Source organism: Aythya ferina (genome assembly GCF_964211825.1).
Source record: "Aythya ferina genome assembly, chromosome: 1".
Taxonomy (NCBI): domain Eukaryota; kingdom Metazoa; phylum Chordata; class Aves; order Anseriformes; family Anatidae; genus Aythya; species Aythya ferina.
In genome coordinates this window covers 98,705,921-98,717,959 of record NC_140296.1, presented here as the reverse complement: position 1 = coordinate 98,717,959, position 12,039 = coordinate 98,705,921, and the positions used below count along the sequence as shown (strand labels likewise).

General features: G+C 35.4%; 1 long non-coding RNA gene across 1 annotated transcript; it reads left to right on the top strand.

Moving 5' to 3' along the window:
• Positions 1–1,571: 1,571 nt before the first annotated feature.
• Positions 1,572–11,847, top strand: LOC311429843. The gene is made up of 3 exons (XR_014688404.1): positions 1,572–1,647; positions 10,577–10,694; positions 11,617–11,847. It is a non-coding gene; the product is annotated as an uncharacterized lncRNA (long non-coding RNA).
• The last annotated feature ends 192 nt before the right edge of the window (positions 11,848–12,039 follow it).

The following is a 12,039-nucleotide window of genomic DNA, read 5'->3' as shown; positions in this document are numbered from 1 at the left end:
ATACTTCAGAAACAAATATTTTTATGTTTCTAAAAATTACATTTTAAAAGATTCAGATTTTTTTGGAAGCTGAAATAATTTAAGTACCACTGTCATAAACTTTCATGGTACATCTTTGTCAACTCTGACAATATTAAGAAGAAAACATTTGTTTTGATATTATTTGATAACGTTTGATATTTGATAACGTTTGTTTGTTTCCTCTGTATTACCTTTTGATGCACATGATGGAGGTGATTCAGAACCTACTCAGGAAAAAAATATAAAACTTTATTTAAAAAAAAAAATCTTAATTTTTGAGACTAAATCAGATTTAAAGCTCTGGTAATAACAAAATGTATATTAACCATGATATGGATCTGGGTCACAACTTTTACCTGCAGGCCTTGCAGACTGTAGTGTAGGAGAATGTAGAAAATTCTATGATGCAATTATTTCCAAAAGATGGACAACTATATTCTTCAAATACTAACGTTATTTCATATTCTCGCTTATCTTATGAAAACTCCTGCATCTTGTACAAATAATCTTATACAAAATGAAAGAATAAATAAGTGAATCAAGAGTAGTTCAGCACATATAAAGCACTGCAACATTAAGTACGCAACAATGTGTCGACCACATTAAGTTGGGTTAACTGGAAGCAAGATGACCAGGAAATACTAGAGATATCTGGAAAAGGTGAATTGGAGCTCTTCACAGGTAAAAAGGTCAGAATAAATAGCCTAGCTGCTAGTAGCTAATAATTTATAGCCTATAAAATTATATGATTCCATGCACAGATTTATATTTATATTTTGGACAGATTTATTGCTTAAGACAATAAAAGAAATATCTGGCATTACATGACTTTGGGATCTGTTAATGAAGGGGTTTGTGTCATCTTGAACCTTTTCATAACTGAGCTGTTAGCTAAGATTTTATGTCGTAGGAGTATAAAATTACCTACTACCCTGGTTGTTAAAGTAATACTTTTAAAAACAAACAAAATCTTTCCTCTTCTTTGCAATGTCACTACCTGTCACCAGTGCTTCATATCTACTTCATTGTTATTTATTTACTCAGTATATTACATCATTAGATTTATGCTTGTTAGATTAATGCTTGTTCTTTCTATTTTACTAGTCTGACTGGTGTGGAGATAGCACCATACAAACTGCTATGAAGAAAGCTGTGTTTTCTATTTGTGGATAATGCAGTGGTATTAATTCACTGATATTTTGGCTCTTGCTGATCACTGCTTGCACAGTATCAATTTGTTTGTTTGTTTGTTTCCCCCTCCACCCTAACCCCCCAATGACCGGGCATGGTCAAGAAAGTTAGACAAGGACACAACCAGGACAGCAGACATGAATTGGCCAGAGGGAGGATATTCCATGTTATACAGCATCATGCTTGGCAATGAAAACTAGGTGCTTGATCTTTCCAAGGTAGCCATTGCTTGGAGAATGATTGAGTATTGGTCTGCCTGTGGAAGGTGGTAAATGAATGACTTTGCATCATTTGTTTGTTTTTATACTCTTTCCTTCACCTATTAAATTGTCTTTGTTTCAACCCAGGAGTTTTCTTGCTTTTGTTCTTATTTTATCCTACATCCCATGGGGCCAGTGTGTGAGTGGCTGTGCTGGTGCTTGGTTGCTGACCATGGTGAGTCAACATCTAGTACTGTAAATGGCTGTAAGCTTACTGAGAAAATACCCTTGAACCTTTGTTTTTCCCTGCTGCTGTTTGGAAATAAAGTGTTTGGGAGTGTCAACAGAAGAGCATGGTATCTATGTGCGTCAAGATGAGGCACTGGGTGTGAATGTATTTTTTCGTATCCAACTATACTGCAGAGATGGTATTCATTTCAAGAAAGTCATGTTCAGAAAAGGAAATCATGACCTATTTTTCACTGCCAGGACTAGATCATTGGATCATCTATAGATCATCAATAAGGGACTAGATCACTGGAACCATGCCCAAGCATTCTTGGCAAATGTTCTCCGACACGTTTAGTAGTTGTACCAAGCTTTCCATACAAAAGTTTAGAGGAGAATATGTTTCTCACTCTTTACCAAGTCAGGATGATCCAAGTTCAGTTGAAGACTTAGTAAACCCATAAGCTTGGGATCATTACTGGACTTGTATTGAAAAAAAATAAAGCAAAATAATATATGTATATAAAGTAGGCTTTTAAACGGCACAGGGCATGCACAACTTTGTAAGGCCAATGGTCAATATATCAAAATAATCTCAATAGTATGCTGTCTCAATGGGAGATAAAACTTAGGAAGCATACAGAAGCCTGGCTGCCCCCAAGCTTAGAACCTCTTTTACCCATTAACTCAGAATTGAGAGATCCTTCTAGAGCTCCTTGTCATTAGTGTGTCTAACAACTACCTAAATCGTAACCTCAGCAGTAAATTTGGAGATTTCATTGATTTCTCCCTTCTTTGGGTCATTGTTGAAGAAGCTGGGTAAAAACAGTTCCAGCGCCGGTCCTTAAAAGGCTCTTTTCTACTCTTAAAAGTGATAATTATGCTCTCTTCTTTGCTTTCTATACGTAAACTGACTTTTTGAGATCCCATTAAGGGACCAATCCATTAGTTCTCTGGCAACTTTCTGTTTTGTGGCAACTCTCTATTGTGGCAAAGTTTCTTTAATAATTTTCCACATGGAATCTTGTCAAAAAATTTTGAAAATCAAAGTATGCCCATCATATCCTTTTATCTAAATGCTTGTTGGCACCCTCACAGAAAATCAGCACATATTTCCAAAGTATTCTTCAATATAATGCTGTGCAAAGCTGAGTTCAAACGGCATACATTTTGTTCATCCAGAAATATGGATGTTAAAAAAAAATATTGAACCTAATTGCTTAAATTCCCATTTAAAAAAATAATATTTCTCTTTCAAACAAAAATCATATGTTTATGTCCTTGAATTTATCTATCATTACATGACTTTTCACTCATAGTTACTTTCAGCAGAATGTTTCTTTTAACAATCATGTTTACCAAGATTATTTAATCACTGTTACAGACAAAATTTCACATTACTGTAGAAAAGAGAAACCAGTATGTTCCTTTAAGAAAGAAAAACATTAATATTTAGTACCTGAATTACTGGTACTTGAGAGAAAACATTCTTTGCACATCATGCCAGACCTATGTCTATGCTTCTTGATGTTGTTGTTGTTGTTTTTTCTTATTTTTTAATCTTTTTTTTTTTTTTTTTTTTAAACTTTTCTGATATTTCTGGTTTGGGCTTTTTTTTTTTTTTTTTTTTTTTTTTTTTTTTTTTTATCTTAGTTTAAAGGGTTTTCACATGGATTTTCTGTTTCTTACAGGTTTCTGCCATGTCTTTCTAAATGTTCCTATAATTTTGATGTTGATAAACCTGAATTTTGCTTTGGCAGAATGTTTTCTTATTATCTGTAATTTTTTTTTTATTTTATTTTTTACTGCAAAACTGAACCTTTCAGAGGATGTTATTTATTTGAAATCAGATGAAAAATCAGCTTTATTAGTTTTATTTAACAAATGGTCTGTCTTTCTCTCGGTGACTTTTGAACAAGCAGGTGTATTCTGCTGACTTTCCCCGGGGCAGTTTGAGTGCTACTAACTATCCCACCTTTGCTGTTTCATAACTGTCATTTTTTTCATGCTGTCTTAGAAAATAGTTCAGAAATAATTTTGAAATTAAGATGTTTCTAATTATTTTGTTTCACATAATTGCCAAACCAACTTAAATTGTAGTTTTATGTGAAATATAAATGCTATTTATAAAGCCATTACCCTTTTATTTCATAAATTTTTACAGGTTGTACACATATTATTACTTGGGTAGTCGTATTATTATTAGGCATTTCGATAGACTGGTTCACCCTGAAAAATTGCCCTTTATATTTTACTATTCATGAAATCACATGTGACTGTAATGAAGATCATTGTTCTGGAAGATTATGCTGTTTTCAGCCTCTATATACTCTTTTTTTTGAAAACACTACAAAAATGTAGGTGATAATTTGACTTTCTAATTTATGGTCTCCTTTTCCTCTTGGGTAAACTTGATCTCAAAAATATTCAGAAAGATGTAAGACCAAATATTGATATTGCTGGTATAAGCAAGACATTAATGCATCAAAATGAAATTGTAAGCCTGTTGAAGAAACTCAAATGTTTCCTACAGTGCAGGCAAACAATTTATTTAAGAAATAAGGAAAAAAGTACATTAACATGATATGTTTTTCATACCTGTTCTTTTAGGAGGAGTCATCATCTATCATGGTTATTCCTTTTGCTTCTGGAAAAAAATAGAAACTCAGGCTTAATATTTTTATTAGAAAAATGTAGGACTTTTCTAAATAAACAGATTTTGGATGTTACATCTAAACTGCCCTGCCACCTTAAATGTCTGAAAATTAGGATACTTGTTCCTCCAGAGCAGTCTTGGAGGCTTGCTTCTATCAGACTGTACTGAAGTCTTTTTGTTCCCTAAAGAATAATTCTAATAACTAAATTTACATGGATTTTTTTTTTTCAGTTAGTAATAGGAAAACCTTAAATTATAATTGTACCCCGAAAATAATGCCTTAGGAAGTATGTATTTCAACTTAAAGATGGTTATTTTTGACTGAAAATAATTCCATTTTCCATTCATAGTTTAAAGAATTGACAGAAGTATGAAAGATGGAATGGCATTCTTTTTTATCAACAGAATTGCCAGTTTGGTTTGCTTTCTGTAATTATTTATCACTTATACGTGTAAATGGAAAAGAGCAGAGATCTCTAATCCAATTGCAAGACTAATAAGCTAGCTATTAAGAGAGATTTTTAGGAGAAAATAGATTCAAAATTAGCTGCTTCTACAAATATGAGAAAAAAAAATCAGGGTTCTCATAGTATACTGACTATAGCATTTAGACGCTATTATTGAAACAAATGAAATGTTTCATTTCATTTCTAGCTGGAAATGCTGAAACTTTTATACTTGTACTTTTTGCAATGTAAGATAGATAAATACAAACTAGAATGCTGGTTTATTTGTAAACTTTAGAATTTTGCCTTGTGGAATTATGCTGAAGCTGAAGCATCCAATTCTCATTGCCTTTTTCTCATTTCCCATGAGAAAATTGTATGAGATCTGAAATACAGGGAATTTTAAAAGACCTATTTTTGGCTGCGTTGCCGTTTGGTCAGTTCCTCTCCTCTCCTCTCCTCTCCTCTCCTCTCCTCTCCTCTCCTCTCCTCTCCTCTCCTCTCCTCTCCTCTCCTCTCCTCTCCTCTCCTCTCCTCTCCTCTCCTCTCCTCTCCTCTCCTCTCCTCTCCTCTCCTCTCCTCTCCTCTCCTCTCCTCTCCTCTCCTCTCCTCTCCTCTCCTCTCCTCTCCTCTCCTCTCCTCTCCTCTCCTCTCCTCTCCTCTCCTCTCCTCTCCTCTCCTCTCCTCTCCTCTCCTCTCCTCTCCTCTCCTCTCCTCTCCTCTCCTCTCCTCTCCTCTCCTCTCCTCTCCTCTCCTCTCCTCTCCTCTCCTCTCCTCTCCTCTCCTCTCCTCTCCTCTCCTCTCCTCTCCTCTCCTCTCCTCTCCTCTCCTCTCCTCTCCTCTCCTCTCCTCTCCTCTCCTCTCCTCTCCTCTCCTCTCCTCTCCTCTCCTCTCCTCTCCTCTCCTCTCCTCTCCTCTCCTCTCCTCTCCTCTCCTCTCCTCTCCTCTCCTCTCCTCTCCTCTCCTCTCCTCTCCTCTCCTCTCCTCTCCTCTCCTCTCCTCTCCTCTCCTCTCCTCTCCTCTCCTCTCCTCTCCTCTCCTCTCCTCTCCTCTCCTCTCCTCTCCTCTCCTCTCCTCTCCTCTCCTCTCCTCTCCTCTCCTCTCCTCTCCTCTCCTCTCCTCTCCTCTCCTCTCCTCTCCTCTCCTCTCCTCTCCTCTCCTCTCCTCTCCTCTCCTCTCCTCTCCTCTCCTCTCCTCTCCTCTCCTCTCCTCTCCTCTCCTCTCCTCTCCTCTCCTCTCCTCTCCTCTCCTCTCCTCTCCTCTCCTCTCCTCTCCTCTCCTCTCCTCTCCTCTCCTCTCCTCTCCTCTCCTCTCCTCTCCTCTCCTCTCCTCTCCTCTCCTCTCCTCTCCTCTCCTCTCCTCTCCTCTCCTCTCCTCTCCTCTCCTCTCCTCTCCTCTCCTCTCCTCTCCTCTCCTCTCCTCTCCTCTCCTCTCCTCTCCTCTCCTCTCCTCTCCTCTCCTCTCCTCTCCTCTCCTCTCCTCTCCTCTCCTCTCCTCTCCTCTCCTCTCCTCTCCTCTCCTCTCCTCTCCTCTCCTCTCCTCTCCTCTCCCGTTACCAATGCTTTATCTTTTACCATGTTTCAAAATGACCTAAAAAGCAACTGCTTTTCTTTGATTTTTTTTTTTCCCCTCCAGAGAGTATCAAGTCTGTCAGAGTTGATTTACATTTGTATGTAAATCATGCAGAGCAGTTCTGTGCCTTGGTTGACAAGTTTTCATCTTTTTTTTTTTTTCCAGTGGTAATTCTTACTTTTAAAGAAGACAAAGTGAGGTTGAAAGTCTGTCATCAATAAAAGCTATATAATTTTAAATATCATTGTTAGTACATCATGTGCTAGTTAGTACATCATATTTGATGCTGTGTGTTTTTCCCCATTTTGGGTGGACATTAATATAAAGAAGTCGCAATTGTTTTAATAACACAAGTTATAAACCTTTTTTACCTATTCAGCATGTTAAGAGTGTTTATGTCATTTCGAAAAGAGAGAAATATTTTTGTTTTTGTAGCATTTACCATGGGTAATGATGAACAATATGAACATAGTGACCACAATTTGAACTCCTGCTCAAATAGTTCAGTCCAATTTTATGAACCTTTGAGAAAGTAATTATATGACAAGTTGATTCCATTTTTGAAATCCATGAGCATTTTCCTCATCCTTCTGTATTATCTGTCAGCTTCTATTAAAATAATTATCATGAAAAAAAATAAAAATAAGAAACCCACTGTACATTCTATTTCTCCATTGTCTCATCAAATGTCTACTGTGAAAAGTTAATTTGGTGCAAGAAGCTAGATGCATTACCACAAAGGCCTAACCTGGATGCATTTTAACATGTGTTTAAAAGAATATAAATTATCTTTGCTCAGTAGTCATTTCAAGGGTCAAGTATAGAACAAAAAGGGTCAAGTAGAGGACAAAAAAATAAGAGTGATCAAACTTTTGATCTGTGTTATCTTATTTGGGGCTCTTGAAAGATGCCACACAATCATTTTCTTATCATACCTTTCATTGAAAACAATTAGAAATACATTGAGCCAACATGTAATTGTCTTACAGCTAGGTGTGAAGTGAGATTTTTCAAGGCAATCTGCACTGATGTAATTCTTCTACCAGTCCAGCTCAGCTTCTACTGAAAGATTTACTGTAGATTTCAAAAAGAAAGGACCAAGACTAAGGCTGACTGTTTTTCAAAGGCCATGCCAGGGAATCTTTAACATAAAAAAAAAAAAGTCTCACTGTTAACTTGCTTTGTAATAACTGTATTTAGAGAGAGCAGTCTTACATTTGACATATTGAGCACTAGGTAAATATTTATTTCTCTCAAAGCAGCTCTTCTTTGGCTGCTTTGGTCTCAGCTTGCTCCTCATTTTGGTCACTATTTAGATGAGTGATCTGCAGGGATTTCAGATTTCTCCTCTTCCTTTTTTCTATCTTATCTTTTAAATAAAGTGTTCTCCCTCTGACCTGTGTATCTTGTTTCCTTTTACTCTGGCTAATGTGGTCACCCAGCAGTAATGCCTGTGAGGTGGTAACATAACATAATAATAGAAATACTTCAGGGTTTATATTTTATGGTGTGCCTTCTAGAATCTTGGTCAGCTAAAAGTGCTGTTGTATCCATAACACAACTACACAGGAGTACTAATGTCTCATAAAATCAAATTGGATTTTGCACATATTTCCCAAATTGGGATAAGCCTTTGGAGAAAGTTATGGACCTTAGTTTTTGTAGTGTTTATTATATAGGTTAGAAATAGAGATAATTTTTGCATCCACAGTTTTAAGAGAAGAGATTATTTTTAAATGTGTTTGCCTTGTGAAGATAATCTGGAGACTGGAACTTGAAAAGCACTTGAATTTAGGAGAAATGAGTGCTATTCCAGTATTTCATAATTGATGGCCTTTTAAGTATCTTCAGCTAGCTGATCTGCAGAACAGGGAATACTAAGTTCTCAGTAGCTGAAAAAACACCTATGAAATGCATGTGTCGATGTTTAAATTTTTGTTTTAACATGAAATTTCCCATTTCTCATGTTGTTACTTTGAGTCACAAAATTTTAAATATGTTTGAAGAATAACATTTTGCTAGCTAGCATTGACAATCTTCGGAAAGATCTCTGGAAACTGCACAAAAAAAAAAAAAAAAGGAGGATGCATTTTTAAGGGTAGTTAAATACTGAAAACATATATTTATGTAAATATCTTGATATGGTTTACATAGTATGAAAAGGGGTTAGACTAACCTACATCTAAGCCTTTGTTTCAGATCTTTTTCTTTTCCATGTCTTGTTGCCCTTTGACATAAAAACAGATATGATGTCTTTATTCCAAAACTTCCTGGGAAACATATGCCTTCTGAAAAAAAAAAAAAAAAAAAAAAAAAAAAAAAGCCATGTGCCTAGGACAGAAAAAGGAGACAGCATTTATTCTGTTATTGTGAATAAAAGCTAAGAAATAGGAAAAACATTCCTCTGCCATTTTTCTTTTCCTTTCAAGATTTCCATATTGGCTTACAAGCCACAAATCTGGCACATTAATGCACATTAATGTTGCTATAATTGGTTTTATTCATAGGAACTATTATACTGTGACAAATTTACTGTTGTTTTCAGCTACTTTTCCATTATTAATATACTAGCTTTTACATTAATGACATCAGAGGAGCAATAATGTTGTTGCTTCCTCTTGATCCTTGTCCTTTACCTACTAATTTTGCCAATCAGCATTATCAGTCAAGTTAAGAGTCTGATTCCTTCCTGTGTGCTATATCTGTTCCTACCTCAGCCTATCCTAGTTCTCACAGAGAACTTTGCATTGGTGTGTTCTTTCCATTACTCAGTTGTCAGTAGTGTTTTAGTTTCTCATTGCTATTATTGTGATATTGTTCCCATGATCCACTACTTTTTCTCCTTACAATAAGGGACATATAAGGAAAACACATTTATTTAGGGATGCAAAAGCGACTAAATAATTCAATATTGACTATATAGCTTATTTGCAGAAGGGAAGCTCACTTAGTTTTAATTACTTAAAAATTAGAGTCTGTGTTAAAACTTTTATCTATGATGTTGCTTTAGTCAATGAAGAAAGAACAGTTGCCTCAGTGAGGGAAAATTCTTCCCCTCACCATTAGATCTCTAAAGTTAAATGAAAGTCTTTCTCTTTCAGTGCTTGCTGCTAGCTCTGTATTCACTTCTGCTGAATTAAACTGGGTTCATCACAGATTTCCTTTCGGGATACTCTTAATCTGCCCCACTTTTTATTATAATCTATTGAGATACGCATCCCTCTGATTCTGACTTAAGATAGGACTCTCTGATTCAACATTGAAACTTCTGGAAAAGTACATAAATGTTGCACTTAGCTACGTGAAGTTAGGCAAAGTGGTGATTGATACAGAAAGGAAATTCAATCCTGACATGCAGAATCTTTCTGGACCAGCTTAAACAAGGGGAAGTTGAAGATTCTTGACAAGATTCTTGAAAAGAAAAAAAAAAAAAAAAAAGTAAAAAAAAGTCTTCCAGGTTTGGGGAAAGGTAATATATTCTAGCTTTGCCTTCTGTGCAGAAGATTTTATTTTTTTTCACCACAAGAATTACAACTGCTTATGACAGGAGTTAATTTTTGATTACTTTCCTGATATGGATTAATTCAGATGGAAACAAATTGTTTCCCAGCAATCCATTTAAATCATTTCTTTGAACAGTTAATTTTAATACATGTTTCTGAATGCTCTTCAAGGGTTCAGTGAAATATATGGATTTTTATTTTTTTATTTTGATCTATGCTTATTGGAAATCAGAATTTAAATTACGAATGCACAAAGCAGCATAGATATTAGTTCATGAAATAGTAATCTAAAACACCTCACGATCTATTTTGCCAGAATCTTAGCACGATCTTCCATGTAAAGTAAATGTATCAGTTATTTGATTTCATTCAGTTGCCCTTTGCTGAATTATTTTGTGCAGTATACATCCTGTCTTTATAGTGATCATCCCTGTGAAACTCTTACTTCTTGTCAGCTGTTTATATGAAAGTTCTTGGGTAGTCTCAGACAACTCCATGAGCAGATCTTCACACTGCCAATAAATCTTCCAATGTGAGAAGACCTGCCAAAACTCAACTCCAGATTTTTCAGCAGTTGTCGTTCAAATATAAACATAGAACATTTTGGTCAGTGCTTAAGAACTGAAAGGAGAGATCAGTGTTCAGCTGCCTTCTCTGTCTTCCTACCTTGGACTTAAACTAGTGAAGCTCTATATCACCTATGCCATTGGGAAGTTGTACTTGTTACATGACTCTGAAATCTCTTTATTTGTGTATTAGATCAAACTGTATGGCTTCAGAGGGAAAAAGAAGACATTCCTCCTTCACAGCTTTCACTTGACTAAAAAATGCAAGTCTTTCCAAAACTGCTGTTTTCCTGATTGCTTCAGGGAATCAGGTCAGTCATTTGTTGAACATTTTTGTGACCTACAACATAGTATTTTGACCATCCCTAGACCAATTTAAAGAAAAGTTACTTGTGTCTTTAATACAGTATGCACTTCTAAATTTTTTGGATCTTTTCTGAGAACATCAGGATAAAAAATACCCATCCAAGACAACTGAAGATCGAACAAGTCCACTAAACTGGATTATTCTGGAAATCAGTGAAAATAGAGTGTATACAAAGTCTGTGTAGTCTTCTGTTAAATCACAACTCATCTGCCAAGCTACATTTTGCTGCTGCAAATATGTTTTGCATGACATTTACAAAAAAAAAAAACAAACAACAGTAGTGTTGTGTATCATGACATTCAAAATCAAGCAATTTTAAGTAGTGGGTTACACAAACAACTACATTTTTACTTATTTAGTAAATCAGATGTTTTTCATTTCATACAAAGTTTGACACTGTCACATATTTTCCTCATCCTCAATATGTGCAGTTAGAAGAGTTAAAGATAAGCAATGTGCATTTATTTATTTTTTTTATTTTTATTTTTTTTTTGATGTACAACACTGCTGGAAAGTTGTGCTTCTATATGAGCTCCTATTTAAAATTCTGTTTATTTTGTAAAAATAGGCTCTTATTCTGCTTCTATGCTTCCACTGCAGATCTGTTGATTTGTCCTTCTGCCTCCTGGTATGAAAGTATTCATAGCAAAAGGGACAAATCACACAAACATCTAAAAACATCTGCCATAAGAAAGCCAATTTCCATTTCATTTTGACAGTGGAGGGCAAGTCTCTGTAGGTAACCAAAACATTTTCTCACAGATTGCTAGTCATTAATAGAATGTCAGGCATTAGGTGTGTTTGTGATAGACTGGATATTAGAGGAATTATCTGAACACAACATTCTCTCCTTTCTATGTCAGCAGACTTTTCACCCTGTACTGGAGAATGATTAAACAAGAAAATAAAAGCAGCCCAATAAGGCCATAAATCCTGTGGAGCTGAAGATGTGGATGCAATATAAACCAAATAAATTGTGAATCTGTTAGGCTTCTACCTCAGCAAAGGTAGAGGCAGAAGCCTAACAGCCTAATCTAAAATTTCACCAGTATGACTCCAGTAAAGTTTCTGAAAAAATATTGAATATCAATACTTAAGTTAGCTTTTTAAGCAGATTAAAAAAAAAAAAAAAAAAAAAAAAAAAAAAGATATGGCTTTCGCTATTTTTCTCATAACTGCAAGTGCAAAGAATTACCAAAAAAAAAACACGTAGAGACTGTAAATCCAACAACATTCTTTTATTTTAATTTTCACTTTTTCACCTTAAAAAAGTGAAATAGTGAAAATCT